Source organism: Xiphophorus couchianus, chromosome 20 (assembly GCF_001444195.1).
Source record: "Xiphophorus couchianus chromosome 20, X_couchianus-1.0, whole genome shotgun sequence".
NCBI classification, from domain to species: Eukaryota; Metazoa; Chordata; class Actinopteri; order Cyprinodontiformes; family Poeciliidae; genus Xiphophorus; species Xiphophorus couchianus.
This window is the reverse complement of record NC_040247.1, coordinates 9,378,314-9,405,171: the sequence shown is the minus strand read 5'-3', so window position 1 is coordinate 9,405,171 and position 26,858 is coordinate 9,378,314. Positions and strand designations below refer to the sequence as shown.

Sequence of the window (26,858 nt, the reverse complement as noted above, 5' to 3'; positions counted from 1 at the left end):
GAAGGTATAGATTCATATTTTGTTGTAATCTTGCCGCCTAACTCGTGCTCACCTAAACTGGAAGTTTTTAAAAGTCTGATTGATTAAGGACTTTCCCTCAATCAATCAGTTTTGCTTTTTTTGTCTATCTTTACTAAAATCCCAGTCTTCTGGACTTGAACCACCATTTGTTGGTGTAATGACCACTGAGCTGCTGCTTTGAGTCATAACAATGAAGTACAGATTTAAGATTGATTTTGCTGTTCATTTTTGAGCTTTTTCAGCTAGACTCGAGTTAGACAAAAAAAATTACATTGACAAAACAATATTAGCATTTCTATTTCTTCCAAAATTCAAGAGATGCCAGAATGTCAAACACCACTTGTAAAATAAATAAATAAACAATTTAAAATTATTTCAATAGTGACAAGGACACTTCCACAGTATGAAGAAAAAACAAAAAAGTAACATGTTAAATGTGCAGTTTGAACAAAAAGCACAATCAAATCTCAACAAGGTGATTAAGTATCACGCCAGAGATTACAGGAGAGGAGTTGCTGCCAAGCAGAAGTAAACTTGAGACAATGCAAGCAATTTATAATGATACACAGCCAATACTCAATTTTATTAAACCATACAACTCAAGGATATCAAAAAATGTCAACACTATCATTTAAGTAAAAGTATCTCCTTACTTTTTTCTCACATTCAAGGATTCAAACATGTAATTATTCTACTGAATTAAAAGAGAAGTTCATGAGTCAGGATTCCACACATTAATCACTCTTTAAAGTTGAAAACCATAGGTTATAATTAATTTTCTGATTTATTTCATTAACAACATAATGATACTGATATTTGAAGGACTCTCACTTTTTGACAGCCATTCAGATAAGCTATGAGTATTACAAGGTTATTAAAAATATATAGTTTGCAGATTCCATCTGCATTGATGTTTCTGAGGGAGTTGCCAGATGAGTTAAATGAGGTTAAAAGTCACCTCTGTGTGCTACACAACTCATGCAGATTATTTTGTGAATACAGAAATCAGCCCACCATGCTGACAGAATGTTGACCCATGTTTCTAAAACCACCAGTCATCATGGCTGTACCAGCTGAATGAGGTATATTTAATGGTAGAGTTTGGGGTTTCCACACATTGTTTACACATTTGTGAATTTGCCATGCTTGCATTATCTGTCACAGACAAATTTATGGTATGAAGATGTCATGTCTGTTTTTAATGTTGCACAGCTGCATGCATATCAGTAACCTGGAACGCACACAGGGATTTGTACTGATAATACACATCTTTGCAAAGATTAAACTACTATGCATGCATGTGCCAGTGTGTGTTGTGTGTGCATGTAGCCGTGCATGCTAGACTAACTACACTTCTGGGCCTCTGTCTCCTTTTTCTTTTCGGCAGCATAATGGGCTTTGTAAGATAATACCCAAGAGACAACAATACTTCTGAGCTAGAGGATTGGGAAGCCGTCCCAGTTCGCAACATTCATTGGTTTGGCTCAAAGCTTGAGCTATGATTGGAAAATCAGGGAAACCTGAATTTACCAACAATGATATTAAGTGTTGTCATGGTTCTTTTTACCTGATCATGTCCTTGCTTTTCAGTCTTTTTGTTTGTAGTTTTATAAGCTATTTTTTGTATCATTGTTATTTGCTGCTTACAATCAGAAGGCTAACAATGAGAGTCATAACTAATTATTGGAAAAGTTTTTTTTATTACTGCAGAAAAAGAGGGGCTTTGGCAGGTGTCAGTTGTGCTCTAGTTATGTCTATAGCGTTTTCTCTGCCTTCCATCGGGTATTGTCTTAGTTTGTCACAGATGTTTTGTAAAATTAAGATTTAATAATTTGAACAAAGTAGAATCACTGAAGACTAATATACATTACCAGATCAAGACAAAAAAGAGTTTAATTAGATTCAAACTTTGGTATATTTGACAAATTAAATACAATAGTCAGTGCATTTCATGATTTAGTTGGTTTAACATAACCTTTAATTCCTGTCAGATGTGTTGGACTATTGTAGTGATTACTGTCTTTCTTTGTTAATCCTGGCTTAACTGAGATGTAGACTGTGGCTAATATAAAAAGACAAATATTTTCAATCTCAAGTGAACTAGATAGAAGGGTGAATCATTAAAATAAAAATTAATGAGAAAAAGATGTAACAAATAAATATTTTTAGAAAAATTATGCCATGTGGTATTTAAATCCATGCACATAAGATGCACAGTACGGACACACTACACACAGTAAAGGGTACACAGGTACAATAATAATAATAAAAATATATTTAATGTATATACATATTCTAGAAAGTATGTTTAAATCTCTACAAACAGTTTTAGATATGGTGCAAAGAGTGAACTGCGACTCTGCTTTTTACAATATTGTTGTAGAAAGCATCTAAGTTTAAATGTGTACACGGATTTTCTTAAAGATATTTTCTGTTTGAATAAAAGCCATGCAATTGTTTGCAGTCATTTAGTGAATATCTACCTGTAATCTGATAATACAAATTTTAAGAAAAAAACTCATTGACCTTCTCTTTTTATACTGCTTCTGCATGATTGTATTATTTACTTTTTTGGGGTCTCTGTTTCTGGTTAAATTTATCATAATCTTACTAATGTTTCCATTTGATATTGATCAAATTTTAATTTATAACAAAATAGCTACATTAACAGCCAGATAAATTAATGAAATAAATAAAAAACTCACATTAAACACTTAGAGGTAGAGGTATTATAGGGGCATAAATTATGGCTTTGGCAGTGAAGTGTATCAGCTCTCTTGGTAATTGCTTTGGTGTGGGAGATGTTGTGTTGTGGAAGAGATTGAAATAGATAGCATAATTCACTTTGTGAAGGATGCACTGTTTATTAGAGATCTATCAAGTGAGATGGGGGTATTGCACTGTAACTTCACAGTACCTGGGCTTATTTATTGCCATGGCTTGATGCCTCTAGAAGGTCTGTAATGGAACTGATAAACAGAACAATTATGCTTGGAGCTGTTTTAGCTCGTATTGATAGAACATTTGCCACTAAACCATAAAATGTCTTGCCTCCATTTTAAATGACAGGTTGTAGTTCATGGTGTCCCACTTCCTTTGCCAGTTTGCTTATGCAGCCAATTAGGATTGTACAGAAGAAAAAGAAAGGTAAGATCTCAAACCTTTAGTTGCCCAGTCAGCATTTTATTTTTCTGTTGTTTTATTTTTTCATTTACTGCATTTTAATTTTCTAATAATTTAATTAGTTAGCCTTCATTTTTTCTCCCATAGAAAGACCAGCTTTCTTTCCCATTGAATGCAGCAGTGACAAACACTGCCACATCACAGTTTGCTTTGGATTTCAGTAAATCCTGTCAAGTTTACAAAGTCTGTCAGTCAGAAAAGCCATCATTTTGCCTCAGAAGTCACAGGACTGATTTTTCCCCTCCTTTGTAGTTGAAGCATATCATGGGTTTTATACTGTCATTCAATAGCAACTCAGTAAACAAACAGCAGAACTGGCAGCTGACATTTTCAATCTACCTGACCTAACTTTTAACTTCCAAAGTAGGTTTGAAACAAAAACTTTTACAGTAGCTCTAAAGTATTTATAAAAAAGAAAACATCTGTTTCTTTATTGTTTCAGCATTTTCTGAACTAATTAATGCATTTTTTAATTATGTCCTGTATTTAATCAGGTAAAACTCATTTGAGATTGAGATCTCATTTTCAAGAAGAACCTTGACAGAAATCTGCAAAATGTCAGAGCAATGTTTGATACTAATAAGATATCTAAAAAAATGAAACATTTTCACTCCTAATGCCCCCTCTGTTGCCCTTACATACTTGTAGTTTGTAAAAGTAGTTTATCTGGAATCTGGAGTTTCTTATCACTTCTGTGTACTGTATCAGCTTTAATATGGTAATACAAACAAAGCAGAAGTACAATGTTTTATTGTATTCCTTTATAGTTACAACATGAAGTCTCCCTGTTAAATCAACCCAGTTTAAAATTCTGTAGGCCACCTTCTCATACTTCTACAAACTTAAAAATAGATATTGTACTTCAGATGTGCTGAAGCTCAAGACTAATGTTGAGAAACATAATTTTTGCCTTTTATCCTACCTTTTCCTCCACTGCGACATCATTTTTAAAAATGTAATTTAACAGAGCCATATGAGCTTTTGTCTTCCTACCTGAAAACTCATGGGGAATTATATGACAAGGCTGGCTTTATATTTAGTCTCAGAAATGAATTCCTGACACTGTATCTGCATTTGTTTGTGCATGCCAGTGTATGTGCTTCTGAAAGATTCTGTAAACTAGTCTGAAAAACATTTATCTTAATCTCTAAATACAGGTACAGTATTTTTTTCCACTGCAGTGTTAGAAATGGTTTAGGCACAGTTGTAATTGTTAAGTGAATATGATGCAAAAACAAAACAAACAAAAAATACTCGCCTTTAAAGAAAGAGATAACATTTAAAAAAAAAAAAAAAAGCAAAGTGGTTCTTTTAAGATGCTTTTCCATCCATCTGTTTGTCCGTCCATTTTCTTGCATTTATTTGGGTTTGGGCAGCAACCTAAAGTAGGGAGAGCCAGAGATCCACCCCCAAATGGGTGGATGCCTTGATGCCATGGGAGATTCAAGGATTCCTCAAACATGCATGAATGAGTCAAAGGGGATGAGCTCAAAATGTGGATTTTTCATGATGTCCCATTTTAATGTTTCTAAAAATGTATTTTTTTCAATCTGGAGCAGTTAAAGAAGAGAATGGAGCTTGGGAAGCTGAAATACGTAGGCCCAATGCAACTTGACATGATATTGGCTGGTGTTTGCAAAGCAACAAATACAGGAGCACCATGTATTTTCCAAGTGCCGATTGACGATGCCCCCACGATATAAGATAAAGAAAATCTAGTGACATTAGCTTCTTCGGTGGTGCCAAGATAGCTTCTACTTCTAAGGTGCATATTATTGCACTGAGGTGTATTTGGTGTTTGAACTAATAAAATAGGTAGTTATAAGTAATAAGTTTTCAGAGGGATCTCAAGTATTTACAGATTTTAGCTGTTCAAAGCCAGCTGTGGTCCCGAGCTACCATGAATACTGGGAATCCACTGGTGACACAGAGGGAAATTTATCCACTGGAAGTAACATATTGATTGGTCAGAACTGATTTTCCATAATATAGGTTATGTATATAATGCAGTGCTTTTTGTCACCAACTGTGTGTGTAACGTGTTTCATGTGATGAGGAGCGCTCATAAACGGCAGAGAACAGATTCGAGGTTAGACAGGCAATTTTCTTGCCTCATGGCAGGGGGCGCTCATGATCCCAGACATTGTGACTCCACAACTGCAGAGTAAGAGACAGTAACAGCGAGCTAGCAATACAGTCAAGTCAAGTGGAGCGATATATTTATGGTTTTCTCCTCTTATCACAGCAATCGCTTATTAATAATCACAAAATAAACATTAAGCCTAAAACCATACTACTGCCACAGACGGAATGTTCTGCTCTTTGTGTGGGAAATATCCATCCATCCATCCACTGTCTGTTCACCCTTGTCCCTAATGGGGTCGGGAGGGTTGCTGGTGCCCATCTCCAGCTACGTTCCAGGCGGGAGGCGGGGTACGCCCTGGACAGGTCGCCAGTCTGTCGCAGGGCGTGTGGGAAATATTTCAGTGTTTTTTTTTTTTTTTTGTGGCATTGTTGTCAGTAACTGCGCTGATACAGAGATCGAGAAAGAAGTGGTTTTGAGTTATACTTTAATTGTTTTTCCCTTTGCTGTGGTGCACAGCACGAAATTAGCACCGACTATGAACCTCACCGCACGTCACTGCTTAAAGTTATCTCAGGGGAAACATCTTTGTTTCCCCTTCAGCAACAGAAGTAAAATGTAGAAACAATCTCATTTTTCATGCTGATCATTTTTCTACACATTGTCACCTTCCTAAAATAATGGCCAAAGTAATTTTTTGCCAAAAGTTTTTTTCTTCTTTTTTTTATTTGCCTAAAACATCTTTTGGAAAGAAAGAGGTGGTGATATATTCATTTACTTTATTATTATTATTTAATTTTTTTTGCCAATGTCATATTTGGCAAAACGGTGGCTTAAGTTATTACTTTAGGAAGGTGATAATATAAGACATGAAAATGGCAGAAAACGAGGAAGGCATAGTTATGCCCTCAAATATCATACTGATACAGATTTTCACACTGCACTTAAACGTTTCGCTGCCAAAGAGGAGATTGCTGAAATTGGTATTAAAGATAATCTATGGTAATGTTTAATGCATAGGAACACATATTTTTGTTATTTATAGAATATCTTCTATAAAGTTTGTAAAAAAGCATAACTAACATGACCAATATCTCACAGTTTTGCGTTGTTTTATTTATGTAATGATATTATGTATGTATTTACAATACATGCTGTTTAGTTTACAAACTGCTGTTAACAGATGTAACACATTCCTTTTCAGTGAATAAGATAAACACAGTTTGAAATGTAAAAAATTGCAAGAGCTTAGACCATGCCTGATCTTAAATGATAACTTTCTCCATCTATAGCCAGACATCTTCGCTGCCATGTTCTTTTTCTTTCACATTATGACAAAAGCTTTCCCTGAGCAGTGACATTATTACTGATAATGATTTTGTTTTTTATTTTAACTGCAGTCATGCATCTCTGTGGGACCAGGTTGAAGTGAGGCAAAATTATTTGGAATACTGTTCCTTGCTTTTCCAATAAATGCTGTGACATGAAAAATGTTAGTACATTACACTTTAGTATTTTTCATAATACTGTCCCTTGCTTTTCAAATAAATGCTTTGTCATGAACAACTTTAGTATTTCCAAGATGGTCCCTCAGGAGAGAAAAGATAAAAAGCGGGAGAAGTGTTGTGAAGAAAATGACAGGTGAAAGCATTGGGTCTTTCTTTCAGGAGAGGTAGCATCACAAATCATTAGACTCCAACAGTACAATTTACATTTACACTTCTTTTTAGAATTTCTTTGTAAAGGTTCATGAATGAGCACAATTGGATCAATGAGATCCACTGGGACATAAAAAAATAAAGGCAGATCTTTCATATTATGACCAAAATACTTTAATCTGGAAATATTTATGTTCTGAAAATGTTTTTTCTTTTTGAACCAAATGTTACATTGAAAAGACTCACCAAACCTCTCCTCTTGAAAAGGCAGTATTATGTGAAATTGACTTTTTTGAGCTGTACATCATCTTATATTATTCCCTCATTAGAAACATACTTGGAGTGTTGCCTTGATTATTTCATGAAATTTTAAGAAATCCTTCAATCTTCAGTGGCAACTATTCAGCTGTGCAAAATGATTGGTGGAACCCAGCACCGCCCTCAAAGACAAAGCTCCTCCTCTGAGCTTTATGTTCTCCTGCGACTTCCCCACTACTGCCCCACTCAGTTCCTTCAGGTAGTAGCAATTAGCAAACACCTGGTGGAACATCTGCTGAGCCATTTCTCAGTGCAATCCTGTTAAAAACATTGCTAAAAGCTTAATAGAGGAGCAATGTTGTGATGACTTCATGATGATGGAGTGTCGGAAAGAGCAGGATTTTCTTTAAAGGACAGAGTCCAAATTTCAAACCATTTACTAAGTCAAATTTATTTCAAATATACAGCATTTTATAACAACTGAAGGTAACATTGTTACTCGATTGTGTAAAATAGCACTACATTGTATCATGTTTCCCAAAAACATAATACTGCCCCTTTAAGAACATAGCCCAATTTCTCTTTGTTTAATTGTAATTTTTCTGTCTCTGACATTAGATTATTGACGTAAACATATTTGTTATCAAGATTCATAAAGAAGAGTCATTTTTTGCCCCCCACCCGGAACATGTTTTTCTGCTCCTTGTGTCTTGTCGCTAGTACTTTTATGAATCATTGCTTGTTAATGGAATATTGACTATTCCAGTCACAGCTGCAGAGAGGGAAGGGGGCAGCTGGAAGTCCCAGGGAGACCCAGACCCGTGGTAGATCCATTATTCATGGTTCACCATGGGCTTGTAGTGAACACTGACATCCGACCTGCCTAAATCAAACAGGGCCAGTGAGTTTAATGCCCCCTGGGAAATGTCAGGTTCAGGTAAAGGTGGGGGTGACTGACTATTGCAAGACAGGTAGAGTAGAGTAGTGCTGGTGATGGTTAGATCAAAAGGGGTGGGGATGGTTTTTGTTCTGTTCAACTGGCTTATTTTCTTCAATTATTTTTTTCGTCTGTTTTTGTTTTGATAAGAGATCAAGTCAAGCTCAAAATGCGTGCTAGGTGCTTCTAACTAAATGGTGTCAAAGTCTAACAGCTTTCACTGTGGATGTTAAATGTTCAGATAAAAACAGCAAGGCCATATTAGTGCCTTGTCTCTGTCAGGGCTATGTAGATGTGTAACAGTAACAAGGCTCCATTCAGCCCATCAGACAGAAAGTGACAGTGAACTGAAGCCAAGTGCTATACCGAACAAGAGGCTAATTGCCTTGGCAACAATAGCATTGAAGTAAGTTAAAATCACAGTAACTATTTGGAAACCTTTGCTGCTGTTATGTTTCAAAAGTGTTTTGGATGAATAATTTACTATTCTCAAATGGCAAAGGAAGTCATACATAAAGCAAGCTATGTATTGTCAGGAGCATATATTTTTTAAATGAATTACAGAGAGAAAAGTAAATATTAAAATTTTTTCCAAAAATATGTTTGTAATGGACTGATTGGCATGAAATTCACATTAAGTAATCAAAACAAGTAGGTCAGTTAAGTTTTATGTAATAAAGACACATACAGTAAGCATTGAAAAAATATATAAACAAAGCTGTATAAAGGTGTTGAAAGACAACAAAATTCCTGACATTTGTTGATATTTAGTAAGCAGTTCTGTAACATTTTAGTCAAATAATATATGCTGATTTGGACTTAATTGATTGGCCTATGAAATAATTTCTCATTACCACAAGAAGCATTTCATGATTAGTGAAAGAAAAGCATTCTCCAAAGACCTATGCAACCTTATCATTGGAAAACATATTGATGAAACTGGATAGACTTTATGTTCCAGTGAAAACCTTAGAGGCCATAATCTGGACGTGGAGAGAACATAATTTTATCATAAACAAGCCACGGGCAGATTCTCCTCTCAATACTTCTGAAGGCGGGGTCAAAAAGTAATCAGCAGAGTTGTCCAAGATCCAAGGGAAGTGGTCAAAACACAGCCAGAAAGATCTGGAACTAGTTTATTTAGTTTTCCAAAATGAAAAAAAGCTATGCATCCAACCACAATGATGTCTATACCTGCTCACTGCACCATGCTGCAAAAAAGAAAGTTTCCTATAGAACCTTTGGAAAAGTCAGTTTAATACTGAAAATATTCATTGTGCTCAGATATGATCAGAATTAACTCTGAATTGCAGAGTTAATCCACTATGTTCAGTGGATGGAATTCACTGCACATCACTCCAAAAACAACACATGAACTATAAAGTGGTGATCAGAACATCATTGTGTGGGGCTGTCTTGAAGTCGGCTAGAAAAATTAAGATGAAACTAGGGCGGATTTTTGAGAAAGGTAAGGTCCCAAGCAGAAGCCATGAAAAACGCAATTGGTGTAGTGGAAAAACAAATAAGGGTGCTAGAAAAATCCAACCTATCACCTCACTTAAATTCCTTTGAAGATTTATGGAAAGAAAATCCAAACATTGTGCATGAATTTTAGAGAAAGTTTGCGGGTCTATGACAGTATCCTAATTGGCATCATGTTCAACTTGATCTGTCTTTGTTTAATAACCCAAACTGAAAGTACTTATTTAGGCAGCCATTCTTTACCCAGCTTATTGGCCAAAGCCAACAACAACAGTGTTGTAAACAGAATTCAAACAGGGTTTGTTGATCTGCTGTGGGTTCATCCACACCGAAGCTTAAATGTTCTGCTGACTCAAATTACTCTGTAAACAAGCTAAATTTAAAGACAAAGCTTACTATTTCAAAACCTCTGAAACTGCTACTTCTATCACGGCTTGGTTTCTTCATTACTTCAGCCAGCATATTTAGCAAAAGTTGAAAATAACTATTTCTCCAGAAATTGGTGGTTTTCTTCTTTTTCTCTATTTGTCCACTGGCAACATTTTCCTACTTTTGGAGTGGCATGTCACATATGTTTAGCTCACTTTGGCTGTTACCAACAACTAGTATGAATTTCACCAGAAGAAAAATGACCACCTCATTGAGTATTTTCTCTACAGTGTCTGCTATATTATTGAACTTTACAATTCTTACCTGTAAATCCTTTTTCAATGTAATTTTTCCCCCATAATAAGCAGAACCGTAAGGCAGGTCGTTACTGCCTTATTTCTGCATGCCAGCTCTTTCTTGACTTAATTGTAGGAGATCAGTGGAATGTGAAGTCGTTGCACAACAACATAAGTAGTGTAATAGTTATTCTTTGTTAAGATATGGAAACTAATGATCCAAGAGGCTGTTTTTTTTGCATGTACATGATGTGTTCCTCATTTCCAATAGACAAAGAGGCCCTAAGGTCCTTTATAATTACCCAAAGAGATGTTGAGTTCTTGGGATGCATGTTTATCTTCTTTGCTCGATACATCCCATGGGCAGCTGCTTTCCTGTTCCTCAAAAAAATCCTTAGTAATGCGGCACATTTTCTTTGATCCTTCAAGCAATTAAAATCTGGGTGAAATTTTCAAAACTATTTATTCAGATAACAATGAAGTCGTTTACATATAAACAAATCCTGCAGTCAGTGTAAGCATTTCAGGGCAAATACATCTACTTAGAAATCCCATATTCACATTTCTCTCCGTATATACATTTCTCTCTGCAGATCTATCAGTTTGCAATTGTGTTTTATATTTACAAATGGACCGTTGTAATACATTGAATCCGCTTCTTTCTTTCTTTCCTTTCTTTTCCTTTTCCTTCTCTTTTTCCTTTCCTCCCCCTTACCTTTCCTTTCTTTAGTTGCCTCCTTTTATTTATTGCCTTGCTTCAGATTAATTCATTTGACAAACCAGTGAGCAAGAAAGGACATTAATTGCTACTCAAAGCAGAAAGCTATCATGGGAACCCTTGTTGTTAGAAAATGACGTATCTGTAAAACCTGCAAGGCGGTATGCAGGGATAACGGTATTCTTCAACGCACAGTCTCTTGGCTAAGCCTAAAAAGAAAAAAAGCGGCGGAGATTTGCTCTTCAACTGCCAAGACAAGGCAGGCGGACTTTTGGTTGGTGGATGTTTTTGTTTACTGGATGCAAGGCTAAAGACCTTTGACTCTAAAATGGCTTGTCCATAAACGCTTAATCATCATTCGACACATCATTATACAGCGTACAGTGTCAGGTTGACAATGTAGCTGTACTGCCTTCCTGAACCAAATTATCAATCAAATATTTAACAAATTCATTTGGATTTACTTGTACCTCAGTGTGAAAGCGCCTTTGGTGACTTTTTTTATAACGTCTAGGCTTGTTATTATTTCTAGAATTTAAGAAACAAGTTTGCCAATTCTAATTTCCAGTAACTTTAATAGGTTTGGTTACCTCACATATTCTCCTGACAAATAAACACAACATGCTGCAGCATTTACCAGTCCACATGCATAGGATATATTTGACAACTTTATAAACTTCAACATGTTTTTCTCTGGTGGTTTAAAGAAGCATCGACACTGATGACCTGGCTCTGAATTTTATTTTTTCCTGCTTTTATAGAGAAATCATTAGTAAAATGATTAAAAAAGTAAACTGTTTCAAGTGCATAACCTGTTAAGGAGAATTTGCTAATTAAATTTCGGTTTTCTGCAATTCAAAACAATGCTTAGATTCTCTGCTTTTTTTTCACTTTCAGACAAGCTGTTGAAATGTCCTTTCTATTTAGACTCTTCTTATTCTGTCAAAGACAATTATTCTTAAACCCTAGGAATATATTTTTTTAACACTCTATCACATTATACTATACTATAATTGAACACAAGTGCAGTTCTCCTGTTTGTTAAACATAATCTTGGTAAATGAAGCATGTATTTAATATTTTTTGTCGTTTCTCTGGGACACAATGACAAAGAAATTCTCATGCAGTCATTGTTTCCTTTGATCTTTAGAGGTTAATATAATACTAAGGAAATACGGAATGCCAACTCAGTCAGGCACACTTCACCAATACCTGGCACTCTTCTTTTGATGTTTGCTGATCCACTCTCTTGTTTCTCCTTCTTTTCTATCTCTTCCTAAACCTCTATGTCAATCTCTTCCTCCTTTTTCACTCCTTCTATCTTTTACAACACCATAGCCACAGCTGACACCATCCTTGTATGCTATTTAACAGCAACAATAATAAACTTTATAGCACTTTCGCAAATAATTCAGTGTTGTAACAGCAGTACAAAAACAAAAACAACTTAAGATAAACGCATAAGGCACAGGAAATGAATTACTCACTTTATTTGTATTGTTCCTGAGCTGGTAAAAGAATCTATATATTCTGTATATTTCGATATCTTTTCTTTACTTAGAACACAGACTTTCCTCAAAAATGTTCCTTTGCAATAAGAACATGTGCGCCTTTTCTGGTCAGCCAGAATAGAGTGATTTTAATTGATTAAGCAGATTAATCATTTGTGCACCTGTAGTGTAACTTTGCTCATAGGCTGCCTTTAATTTTCTGTGTGCCCTGAACACATCCAAAAACACAAACACGGCACTATATAAAACATTATATTAAAAAGAGTTGTTTTCAAGAGGTATATTTTATCTGGTAAACAAACTTCATTGAAGTGCTTTGTCTCATTTATTAAATATGACACTATCTAATAAACTACAAAGAAAACTTGCAGTCAATGCTCCTCCAAAGGGCAAAAAAGAGAAGGTGTTAGAGTGGCCTATGCGATGTCTGCACTTTAATCTTACTGAAATTATATTTTATGACGTTAAATGGCTGTTCATGCTTGAAAAGCTCTTTAGTTACCTTGGATTAAAAACAAGTCCACAAAGAGGACTGTTGGTTTTAAAAAAACAATTATCTTATTGGAAATGCTTGCTAGCAGTTTTTGATGCCAATGATGTGACCACTAGTTATTTGATTTAAGTTACAATATTTTGTACAATATATGGACAGTTTGGTCTGAATAGCTTTTTCCCTTAAAAAGAAATAACTTAAAAACTGCTTGTGCTATTAACCCAGATTATCTTGTCCACCATGGCGTTTAACATACTATTCTAAGAATTTACTCTACTTGCCGGTAGTGTTGAGGTACAGCTCAACAGGCAGAGGAACAGCTATTAATAAACAGCATATGCTTGAAATGTTTTTTTCTTTCAGCCTCTCCATTAGTCCTCTTCCAATTAGAGGATTTTGGGTTTCACACTCTACCTGACAGCCAGTATTCAAACCGTACTTTTCTGTTATTTTTTTTATTATTATTTTATGAGTAAATGGCTTTTTGGAACATAGATAAAGCTAAAAAGGCAATGTATACCTATATATTATTTATTTAATCACTTAACTCACTGTCCTACTTATGTGTTGACAGTCTGATTCTAATGGTGACAGACATTGCACCTACATGGTGTAAGCTCTTATCCACCACTAATCCAACGCAATTTTTCAGTCTACATTCTATCTTGAAATCCATCAAATCTCAAAGTTTCTAATCCTCTCCTCTAAAATGAACTACACACATGGTTGCATTTAATAGCAAAAATTCTGTCTCTTCAGCTAGACAAAAAAAGCAGCCATTCAGGTAGCCAACTCTGTTATCATTTGGACAACCCCCCCCAAAAACAAACAAAAAAAACATCTTCATCCTTAAACTCTATCTTGCAGACTACCATTGTCGATTCAACCAGGCTGAAATCTTCTTATGATAGAAAGTTACTGTAAGCAAATTTTATCCTCTGCATGTTTAGTCTGTGCAATAAAAAACTATCACTGTTGCAAAATTATATATGGGAATATTTCTTGCACAGTGAAAAGTTCTTGGATATGTGTATGTAAATAATTCATGAAGAATAATTTAGTAAGCTTTGGACTTCTAGAGTCATTGCTAACTGCAGAAATATTTACCACCAAATCAAACATGTCTTATCTTTTGCAGTTGTGGCTATGAGCTTTTTTTAGGGGGATAAGAAGATACACCACACTGGCAGGAGTACACAGACTGTGAAGGGAATGATTCTTAAGTCATGTAAATTTAATTGAAATGCTGGGAGAAGGTGATATCAGGTAACTGCCAAGCGATGTTATTTTTAATTGACTGGAAGAAATCAAAGTTGACCTAAAATCTTTAGTGGGACACAGTCATGCACAACCCACTCATCCAAAACATATTGTGGCTTTATGTATTGGACTTTACTCTTTATTATTATTATTATTATTATTTTTTAATAAATCTGCATTATTCAATAAATATGTATATTATTGAAGTCATTTATTTCAATAACTCAATTTGGTGAAACACATTTGTTAATTTTTGATAATTAGACACAATAAAGTTTAGAAGCCTTTATTTCTGATAATTATGACTAACTGCTTACAGATAATAAAAACACAACATTAATATAAAAATGTTTCATCAAACTAATCAATATAGAAATGTGAGCTTAATGAGAAGTGTACTTAATGCATACGTACTACGTCTAATTTATTGAATATCACTGTATAACTTTGGCAGTAAAAAAGTGAAATACTTAAATTCCAGTGTTTTACAGTTTTACTGTGGTTCATTCATTCATTTTACTGTTTTATGCAGTAGTTATAAACATATTTATATTCTCAAATGCACTTGCACAGATGTTCAATTTATTTATGTGAATACGTGTGTGTATCTGTGCAAAAATACAACGTGAAAGAAAAGCATTCAAAGCTAAGAACTTAAACCTTGATTGGAATGGCTTTGGGCATTCGGCAGAGTTGAGAAAATTACTTTTCTGTTTGTATAAAAATAACAAATATTCCAACATGTGTACACAAATCCTATGACAAAGACTTACCAATATCTATACCCACAAACACTAACATATTAACCTGGGCAAACACACGCACGCACGCGCCCGCCCGCCCACCCACCTCCACATGTAAACACAAATCCTGGCACTGATCTGACAGGTGAGAATAGCTTACAGCTAAGTTAAAGGGGGAGCACACTACAAATGCAGGTCACCTCTCATGGGACAGAGACATTTTTTAGCAGTGCACTAGAGAAACAAAAAAACAGAAATACACAGAGTAATTTAATAATTGAGTTCCTCTCAATAATCCTTTGGTTGCCTGATTGTTTTCTTCTTCTTTCCATCTCCATTTACATTACAGAAGCAGCTTCTTTATTTAATCCTGCCTGGATATACAGTACAGACCAAAAGTTTGGACACACCTTTCTAATTCAATGAGTTTTCTTTATTTTCATGACTATTTATAAGGCAAGAAATCCCACTTATTAACCTGACAGGGCACACCTATGAAGTGAAAACCATTTCAGGTGACTACCTCTTGAAGCTCATCAAGAAAATGCAGTGTGTGCAAAGCAGTAATCACAGCAAATGGTAGCTACTTTGAAGAAACTAGAATATAAGGGGTATTTTCAGTTGTTTTACACTTTTTTGTTTAGTGCATATTTCCACATGTGTTATTCATAGTTTTGATGCCTTCAGTGTGAATCTACAATGTCAATAACCATGAAGATAAAGGAAACTCATTGAATTAAAAGGTGTGTCCAAATATATATATATATATATATATATATATGTTTTTGTACAATAAAATGCAAACTATGACATCAAATTTCATAAAATAGACCAAATTTATTGGCTCTGGCATGACAAAACAGAAAAAGTTTTTGTTAGGATTTTAGGCTGTTGTGTAGTTTGATTTGATTATATTTTCATTATTATTTTGTGTTCCTTAGTTTGGTTAAAACAGTCTTGTTCCTGCTTATCTTCAGTTCAGTGCTTTCTTAATTATTCTATCTCAGTATGTTTATTTCTTGTGTCTAGTTACTCCAGTTTTAATATGTTTAGTTTGGTTTACTGCTAGATACATTTTCTAATCCCCTGTGTGCTCTGTTTTGCCCCCCTCTCTCTGTTTCCCTTCTCCTCTGTCTGCCTTCTGCTCTCCTCCCTCACACCTGCAATCAGTTAGCTAATCAACCCAGTTTCATTGTTTTTGCATCAAACCTCCCAGTATTTAAGCGCTTCTTTCTCAGTCTCTCCTCACTGCTTTCCTTCCCTGTCTACTTTTGTATATCCTTTGTGGCTCTTTTTACTGTGGATTACTTTTTGTTTCTACCCTGGCTCACTGTGATTCTTGTAAGTTTTGTTAATCATTTTTTATATTAAACATTCATCATTAACTCTCTGCTTCTGCTGCTCTTGCATTTGGGTCCTACTTTAAAACTACACCTTATGACATTTTTAAGCAAAACCAAAATCCCAACAATCTTAGCTCCATTCTTTTCATCCAAATTCATATTTATGTTAAGATTCTTTTTTCTTTAAGACTCCAGCTGTTTAAGATAAAAGCTCTTGAGAGTCAAAATACTATGTGTCTGCTGTTGTTACAAAACGTTTTTTTGAGGATCTTGAATAGATGTCACTCATCAGACATGTTTCTTTTGTTGTGCAATGTGTGCACAAATGATAGCTCTAAGTTAGAAAATGGATGAATCTTTGGGACTGTCTGAAAGATGTTATACAATACATCTTTTTTAGACTACATGAGCAATATGTGCTTATTTGGTTTAATTCTAAACAATGTTTTTGTTTGGATAATAAAAACATTGGTCACCATACCAATTAAAGGTCACCATACCAAAATCATTTCCCAAAATCATTTTTTAAGACCTGAGTTTGTGGTTGAAAAAAATATTTTTATGTCTGTACTTGTTACTCTGAGAAGTTAAAAGCTTCTCAGAGCTGATATGTGATGTCTTTAATGTCAAGGAGAGCTTCATTGACATTGCTTTCTGTTACTCAAATTCAAGGGAGGTGAAGTCTAACTAGAAAGACAGACTTTTAGAATGTGTCCAAGTTAGAAATGTTCACAACGTGTTGTCTATGCCCCTAGTTATTTGCCAAATTGTTGTTAGAAATTGTTCTGGTTATAGAATAGAATCTTTAAAAAATATTATTTTGAAGGTCTAAAACAGTATACAATCATCAAAGTGTAATTATTTATTTTAAGTCATTTATTCCTACCACAGACTCATTACAAAAACATTTACCACTGATCCATTAAAAGAAAAAATACAACTGTATTTAAAAACAGTTTGTGCATTTTTACAGTAAAAATGCCCAAATCTACAAATTTGAAGAAGTTTCACCTACAATCTCAAACAGTTTTCTCTGTGAACTTATGGTTTTGCCATTAACAAGCTTAAGCTACACTAAAACCAAAGATTAAAACTGAAATTACTTATGATGTTAGTAAGGTCATGCAGTTAAATATGCTCATCGTTTCCCACAAACTTCATCATTAATGCACTTTCCACACATCCATTTGTGGATGTGTCTAAGATTTTTGGTTATCTTTCAACTATAACTCAAGACATGGCACCAAAGCAGATGAATTTGCTTTTGCCAGCATCTTGGCAAATCACAGGATTAGGAAGAAGAAAATATAAAGCAGTAAAAAGTTCTCTAAACATCTGGTCCAGCTGCTTTTCATCTTTTCTAATCATTTTGTGGAATTAAAGCAACATTTCAAAGATAAAGTATGGCAAAACAGCCAATTAATTAAAGTTCCACATCTGTGATCACTGTTATCCACGGAAACATGGAGATTGTATTTACATCCATATCAGATTGATGTTAGGCTGATTTACTATAGGGCTGAGGGAAAACCAGAAAACCCAGAAAAAAACAGAAGTGCTTTGACATTTAAAACCCAATGCTCTAATGTGAAAAGGAGAAACTGTTAACGACTGCATTATTTTGACATTCTCTTCAGCTGATTGAAGTGTTATAGTGTAAGACTTGTCATCTCACTCTTGTTCTCTTTTTTTTTTTTGACAGGATATTGTATCAAACCTTAGAAAAACTATATGGTAACTAATGACATGAATGACATTTATCTGATTTAATAAATAGTTTCTCCTAAAAATCCATTTCATCCTGACAAATACTCTTTCTCATACATTTCTTTCCACTTTCTTTAGGCTTCAAGAACAAAAACAGCCTCATTTAAAATTATGCAAGTGGATTCAGCTGAATTAGAGCTCTGGTTTAAGTGTGCTACTTTGTTTCACCATGTTTGGTTTTATTTTCTTTTTCAGTTGTCAGTATAGCACTATTTTGTACAGAGCTCGCATGATATGTCAGGTGGATTTAGGGACTGAAGGTAGGGCTAATGGCACAGGCTAACAAGTGACATTCTCTCATTAAGTGGGAAGAATTGCTTGAGTGGCCAGTCAGGTGGAGGACATTAAACAAGGTCAGAGCCTCAGGCTGCCATGAAAAAAATAAGTGAAAAAGGAAGACAGGCAAAAGGACAAGATATTTGCTGCGCTTGGAGAAAGCTCTTCTCTCCTTTGACTGGCAGAACATCATAGTAGAAGAGTTTGAAGTTTGGACTTTGGTCCCCACTGCGTTTGAACATGAATCTATTTCGGTCCTTGGCAGTGTGTGTGTGTGTGTACTTATAGAGGACCACTTTCACAGTATTTACTAACAAAGGGAGGTCATTTGAGGAAAGTGAGAACCTTTTACTGGTCCTTCTTTTTGCAGGTCTTTTGTTCTCTACTAGTTAGCTTTAGAAGTATGGTGTGAATTAGGTTTTGGTTAAAGTTAGGGTTAGGAATAGACTAGTAATAGTTAGGCTTAGTAACAATGTCTGTATTAGGCATAAATTCAGTTCCTAAAATGAATGGTAGTCAGTACAAAGTCCCCAGTCTGTATAGAAGTACAAGGATGTGTCTGTGGGGGCATGTGTGTTCAGTATGGTTTGTGTCGTATCTATTGAAACTGACTTTGCTGACCATCACCATGGGGCAAAGTGAATAGTCTCTTTTCTGGAGGGCTATGAGAGTTGCTAACAGAAAGGAAAATCAATAATGTCAATAGGATGAGCATTTGGAAGGCCAAGTGGCTTTAACAGCCCCATTGTCATTCTACTGTTTTTGAAAAGCCGTTTGTGGGCTGTTCTTTCTCCAGTCTTCAATTTTCAGACAGTTGAGGAAGACAGACAGTCATGTAGACAGGGAGACAAAGATGGAAGGGGAGAGACAAAGAAAAGAACCTTTGCAGATAAACAAACTGGAAGGCCATTCTGACATATCATCAGTTTGACTGCCTTTCACAGAGGGTTGAAAGGTGTTGCTTTTTCCAGGCCATCAACCTCTTAACTGAACTCTAGTTGTTTACTTATCAGCTTTAAACACTGCACAAATTTTTCTTCATCAAGGAGGCTGGTCTTTCTAAACCTTCATGTGCTATTAACTTCAATTATTCCACATTCATTGCACCATTTAAAATGCTTTTTCATTTAAGCAAATTCAGATTAACCACATCTCACTGAGGCTTAAGTAGAACTCTAATGAGCATTGCTCTTGCAGTGGCAGAGGAGGTAATAGTGCACAGGTTTCAAAAAGTTTATTGCCACATTTCCTGCATGCTAAAGTTACAGTATTTTAAGTCTGATTGCTTGAACGTGCCTACATATCTAGGGAATCTTCTGTGTCTATCTGGAGTTTAAGTTGGTCTGCAATCATATATAAAATGGGGATGCCTTTACCTAATGGCACTAGGTTCCTATAGAGGACGCTGGGCAAGTCTCAGTAAGTGGGAGCTAGACCTACAAGACACATTACAATGAAAGCAGAAATGTAAAATCACTCAGATTTCTGAATATGGAGTACATATTCTAAGTCAGGTTTTTTTTTTTTTATCTTTGGAATTAAATGAAAAATTGGCATTAGAATATACTATGTTTTATGTTGTTCTCATATAAACTTATCACATAAATGTGCCATTTTAATTGATCCAAAACAGAGTTAATCCTATTTAGCTGTTGCATCTGTACTGACCAAATGCTTCTCATTCAGTGATATAAGTCTGTCTTTCTGCACTGAAGCCCTGTTCTTTATAGCCCTGTGTGCATAACTATTTAACTTCCTTGATTGAATTCAGAAATCCCAATTCCCTATAGTACAAGTATGCATTCTTACCATTAGATAAATATAAGGGTATTTACTGACTCTAAAGAAAATGGATTCATTGTCACTTGTAATATTTCTTAGCAAATGTACAGTAACTGTTTTAAAGGTCATCTTCACGATGATGACTTTGTTCATCTCCTTGTACACTATTTGTGTATTCATTGGAGGCAAGACAATTATGCTTGAATAGAACATTTTCTCATCACCAGGCCTTGTCAGAGAGTTTACATGAATACAGTAATGTGGCGAGGTGACCTTAGTTAATATGCAAGGATCTGTGAATATGCAAACGGGTTTGGGTTTTTGTTAAATTGTTGTTGCTTAGTTTTGATTTGGAATAACTATGTTTTATTTGTAGATAGAATTTTAATGTCTGTGTTAAAGGTTTGCCTTTAATATAGATATTAAGTCATTGGTTTGCCCTCCATTACACTAACTAGATCGCTGGACTCAATGAGATATCAACATTTGCCAGAAGCCAATGTGGCTCACTTTTTTTGGTTGTGAGAGATGTCGTCTGCAAATTGCAATTATTAGGTCTTTGCATTGATGATAAATATGGTTATTTTCTGGATTAATAAGTAGGATTTAAAAACAGCCTCATGTATTTTTTTAGAAGGCTTATGATCTGTGACGGATGCTGAGCTTCCAGACATGTTTTATGCTCTATGTTTTATACCAAGATGAACGTCAGGTTTCCTGTGCCGAATGCAACAAAGAAATCCTCAAAATCAAACAGCCCCCTCCATGTTTCACCATTGGTAGAGTTTTCTTTTCTTTAAAAGTTTTATTTTTCTTCTGGTAGACAAAGAGCTAATGGAACATTTAGGGCTTCTCAACAAGCATCTTTTCAAATTTCAGTTTAGCTTTTTTGTAATTTTCTGTCTACAGTGGAGCCCTCTTGGGTATTCAATCTGGCGTTGCATTTCCACATAACTCCAATTGAGTAATTATGTCTTTCCACACAAATTTCTGACATTAGCAGTTAAGAGTTCAAATCTCTGTTGTGGCCCTAAAATGTTGAGTTGTATTGTGTACTGTTCAGTTGTAACCTAACCCAAATTTGGTAGCTTAACTTATCAGCATAGTTTTGCCTTACAAATAAACGTCTGTCCTTTAAGTCACCTGCTGAAGTCAGATTTCCTTTCTGAGTGTGAGCAAGTAGAGCAGAAAACAGAGATTTTAGCTGGACAAGTTTTGAGACTTAGTCTATGGATATATTTGAATATGGATATATAGATACAAACATTACTCATTAGAAAACAGTTTGCACATGCTTTGTTTTACAACATTTGCATATATACATGCGATCACACACAAATCCACACACATTGAGTCATAACTTGATGTGTTTATAGCCATGGGGAAGTCCTTTATGCACATAACTAGATTATCTCACAGTGAGCTCTGATCAGCTTAATTTGGATTCAACCTACTTAGCCTTCCTTCTTCTGCCTGACTGTCTGTCTGTCTTCAAGTTTATTTATCAATTTTTTGAACTGGAATTGCAAAACGATTACTTGTATGTGTGCATGTCACAAACAAAATCTCTTGTTTTTGATAAGGATTACATTTAAAAATACCTCAATTTTTACTGTTTTTTTCTGTTCGCAGTAACCTTGACCATGTCAAGCACAGTAGTTATTCTATTTTGTAAATAAATAAATCACATAAACTCTCATTGGTTTCTCAAAGAAATGAGAAACCAATGATGGTGCATAGATGGTGCACCATCATTAGTGCACTTTCTGCATAGATGGTGTAATTGTTGAAACTACATATAATAAGCTAATTTTGTCCTTGTTTTGGTAGAATATCAATGTCAAAATAACTAATTGTCTCTCAGTTATTTCCTTGATTGCAGAATCATTTGGGACCCCTCACTATACAGTACCATCCAAAAGTATTCATATCCTTTGAACTTGAATGAATTTCATAGCAAATTTATGTATTGTGTCAACATGAAGTAGTGCATATGAAGAGAAAACGGTAAATGGTTTTCTAAACTTTTTCCAAGTAAAACCCTGAAAAGTGTAGCATACATTGACATTCAGCCCTATTCTTGTTAATACCCCTAAATAAAATCCACCTTTATAAATTGTCTTCAAATGTCACCCAATTACTCAAATGAGTTCACTCAATTTCAGTATAATTGTTACAAAATACTAGTGAACAATCAATATAATTAAAGACAAGCGCCAGCCACACCACACAGCTCAAGGACAAATTCATGATGAAGTTTGAAGTAGGTATTAACAAATTGGTGCAAAGCATCTACTTCATTTAAAATAAATGTCACTTCACACTAAATAAATAAATAATATGCCGATATACCAACCTCACTGCCTAAATATTGATTTTATTGTCTTCACAATAATTACAGTGGCAAGAAACATCCAAACGAAAGAAAAACATTTCAGGTTAAAATCTTGATGGTTAGACACAAAAGAAAAAGTGTCTCATGATGTTCAAGTTGAGCACTAAACCTTTTCATGCACCTCACATTGAATCTTTGACTTGTCAAAGCGAATGACACAAACAAAAGCACATTTAAATTTGCAGTATACTCTTGTTTTCACCACTGTAGGAATTAGTCATCCCTTGTGCTCATAAATTTGTGATCAGGCTCTATGTACTTATCGTTGTGACATGCAATGTGATTAAAATTGAATTCATTTTGCATTTTGCAATTTACTGTCGTGTGTTGCTACATTAGGTACATGTTCTATATTTGCTCATTTACATAAATTTGATAATCACTAATCATTGGGACCAAAAGAAATTTGTATAACCAATAAAATTTCATCTAGCTTTGCTTCATACAAAGTTTGAACCCTCAGTTATTGAGGAACAATTGATTAGTGGAGGGTAATATTGACATTTTCAATTTTACCCAATCGCTAACTTTTGGCTGTAACAGATATAATGCTCCATCTTGACATTATGAAGCTTAACGGAAATTGTCTCTGCTGTATACAACCCACTGCGAAAAGAGAAGTGCTGAGTTGAATGAGATGGCTGTTAATTTGCAATGGAAAGGCTAATTTTCATCTGTAGCGATTTTTTTACTTAATATTTAGAGGGCAATATATCTGGAATCTGAGTGTTGATTGAATGGTAAGCCATAAGTCCCTGAATTCAGCCTTTGGTCATGGATGTAAGGTTTTGTAACTTGTAATTTTTCCCCTTTTTGGTGATGAGCTTCAAGTCTAGTTCATTACTGAGGTTGAGTGAAAGAAAATATGAGGGCAAAGAATCAAGCATGGCAAAGACACAAAACCAAAGGGAAAAAAAGGATAAAGAGACACAGAAATAGCAAAGGAAAGGTACTAACAAAGAGACTACCAGAAAGCATGAAATCCTTAGCAAAAGAAGTGGGATAGAAATAATGAGGAACTGAAGGAAAGTGGGGATAAGTGAGGAATGGAAGAGAAGGAGGGCACAGCAAAGACAGAAGTGAGTAGGGTTGAGGAGGCACTGGGCCTGGGGGATTGCTGCACATTTATCCTCCTCTGCAGAAGGCTTCAGAAGCACTACCTCAAGAAAAGACTTAAAAGCAGGGTGGCGGCTGCTCAGTGCTGATCTGTTAATACCCACAGATACATGGGACTTCGCCATAACACTCTGGGGGTGGGGTGGAGTGGCACGGTGTGTAGGCGTGAGTATGTGTGTGTTTTTCCTCATGTGTTCCAGGATTGTATCATATTTCTGCACAAGATATTTCATCCTTACCCCTAGCTTGGCCCATCTCACCCGGAGACATGAAGTAACTGAAGCGATTAAAAGATTAGATTGGACTATCATGTGGTTGTGTGTCAACGTTTGCCACCTTAAGCTGCTGCTGCTGTAAGGGTGGGGTTGGGATGTTGGATGAGTTAGACTACCCTGTTTTAAGATCCTGTATAAATAGACTTTTACCTCTTGGGAATCAGTGTAAAACACCCTCCGAGTCTCAATATGCAGCAAAAATATACACACTGGGAGGTGGAAAAGCTGCATGGGATTTGAGATGGATGTTGCAGAGAGGACCCTGTCATGTGATCTCAGAGGTTGTACAGTATTAATTCAATAAATGTAATCTAGAGTATTTTTGTATTGTGGGACACAGAATTTGAAAGATGTTGTATTGACAGCAAAATAAGTACAAGTTTGATTTCAGAAATTCCTGAAAGCCAACCAGATTTTCTATAATCATGCACCCTATACAACATACTTTGTGGAATGTAGTCGCAAGCTTCCTCCAGGTCCACAAAGCACATGTAGACTAGAGAAGCGTACTCATGTGAGCCCTTTAGCAATTCTGTGAAAGAAGACAAACTGATCGCATTTTTTACAGCCAGGACAAAACCCATATTCCTCTTCTCAATTCCAAGATTTTATTGTCAGTCAGAGTCTCTCTTTCTAACACCCCTGAGTAAACTTTCTCAGAGAATCTAAAAAGTCTGATTCTCAATAGGTCGTCGCACACATTCTCCTGTCCTGCTTCTTCTTGTTTTTTTTTTTCTCTAAGTCGGGACTACCATTTTAGTCACAATGTCCAGATTCTTCAGCATTTCAGGCCACATATTATTCACACCTGGTGTCCTGTCTTTTCTCAGGCCTCTGCCACAGTGATTGAATCACCTTCTCCTGGGTCTTCAGTATGTACCTCCTCCAAGGAGTACATCGTGATTGGATTGACAATAGTACTAGGCAAACTTGCCTTTTTTTTGTCTACATAAGCTTCGTCAGAGTGGTTTCAGATCATGATGCCTGTGGGTAGGAAAGATATCCTGTAGGGCTCTGTATTACAGTGTCTCTGATGAAACCTCAGTCTGAAGAAAATCTGTTGTATCATAGTCACATAAAGTAGGTGGTCAGGGTTTTCTATTATGTTCTTCATTTTAGGACACATTCTTTTGTGAACAATCAACCCTGAAGGGATCCAGAGCATTATATAGAACAAAACTATTTTATTTACTTGCTTATGTAGTTTTTTAAGTCACTGGCTGCTAAGATGATCACCAGCAAAGCCTATCTATAACATATGTCATGGACATGTCAACATTTATGTCATATAAGTGTCCCAACTCTGAGATACAGCATATATCACACATAATGGCCAAATAGTACAACAATTCAAAAATAACATTGGATATTTTGGGGGATGCTATGAAAGCATTCTGTCTAAACTGATTAAGATATTCTCCCTCCAAATGCTAGACTGTTGGACTGACAGCATCTCAACTCACTTTCTAATTAATTATTACTTGATCAATCATAGTCTAATAAACCTAAGTGAACATCTGGCTTTAAAAATAAAATAAAGAAAGACATATGGGGGAAAAGTTATTTACCCAATCCTGACACAGTATTACACAGTATTTTGCACCTTCATCCTGATGCACACAGATTTTACAAAATGGGAAAAGAACAAAAGTAACATACCTACTTGAAAGTCAAGACAGGACTTAATTCTCCACAAAAATGCACTCAATTTCCTTATGGCCAGGTGCACACATACCACGTTTTGCAACACCAACATTCTAAAATAGCAAAAACTTATTATTTTTTTTTTTACTTTGTATGTTTGTGTTTTGGATGTTTCAGGGTTGGAATAACAAAGAAGTGTTTTTTATGTCTTATTTTATTTTAGGAGTTAAATAATACAGAACCTACAAAACAACATAAAATAAAATATGATGATGGTAAAAACGAACAATAATCAGTAAACAAAATGCTGCACAAATAAACATAAACCAAGCAATTGAGTTAATAGATTGATTTATTGAGGTAACCACACAAAATAAATGCTCTCTAAATTTGCAGTATGTAACTTTTATAAAGAATATGCTTTTTTACATATTTATTAAAACTATGTCTGTGTCATGACAGTATAATATGAGACAGATAATCAATGAAGAGATTGCACTCCTCCACACAGATTATCTGCCTCATACCCTAAAATGTCACAACATAGTCACACTTTCAAAAGATATGTAAAAAAAAAATATCAGTTACATGCTGTAACTTTCAGACCTTCTTCCTACTTTATATTGGATTAAAAAGAGTAAACAAGCCATGAAATGCAAAAAATGTGTTCATAATATCACAACAGCTAAAAATAGGGGAAAAAAAATGAGCAAGATGACAAACGGGTTTAAAACTTAAAGAATTTCAGACCCTGCAAAGAAGCTGCACTATTCCTCCAAAACCTTCTTAAAACATTAGAGCCCAGAGCTGCTCAGCAGAGATCTCCAAAATATATATATTTTTTGTTTTTGCAGTAATTTTATTTACTCTTTTACTTAAACTCTCATAATTCTAGACATTTGTTTACTGAAAAATTTGTTTAACAACTAAAAACATTATTTGGGGCGAAAACAGGGGGAGTCAAGCAACCTTGGTGCTAAAATTGTCTTTAATGTTGATACTTGACCTGTTATTTTAGGCAATAAATGATCCTGCTCTATATAATAACACGTACACCCTTTAATGCAATTTCCAGTGATTTTAAAAAGGGCCTTTTCTTCTCTTGCGACATGACAGTAGATAATACATAGCCTACTTTAAAAGAGGCAGAAAACTATTTCATTTGATCATGGACATTTACGAATGGTGATGCAAAATGGCATGCACTTTTGAAATGTTTTAATAATCACTAGTGTGATCAAGATGATC

General features: G+C 35.2%; 1 protein-coding gene across 2 annotated transcripts in view; it reads left to right on the top strand.

Annotated features, from left to right (window-relative positions):
• The window catches only part of cdh22 (cadherin 22), a 164,817-nt gene that overhangs the window by 10,660 nt on the left and 127,299 nt on the right, over nt 1-26,858 (top strand). The window contains exon 1 of one of the 2 annotated variants that reach the window (XM_028003981.1): nt 16,254-16,353. The exons of the other annotated variant lie outside the window; for it this stretch is intronic. The gene's annotated coding sequence lies outside the window, so the exon portion shown is untranslated. Of the gene's footprint in view, nt 1-16,253; nt 16,354-26,858 lie in introns of those variants that run through there. 2 annotated transcript variants of the gene reach the window in all.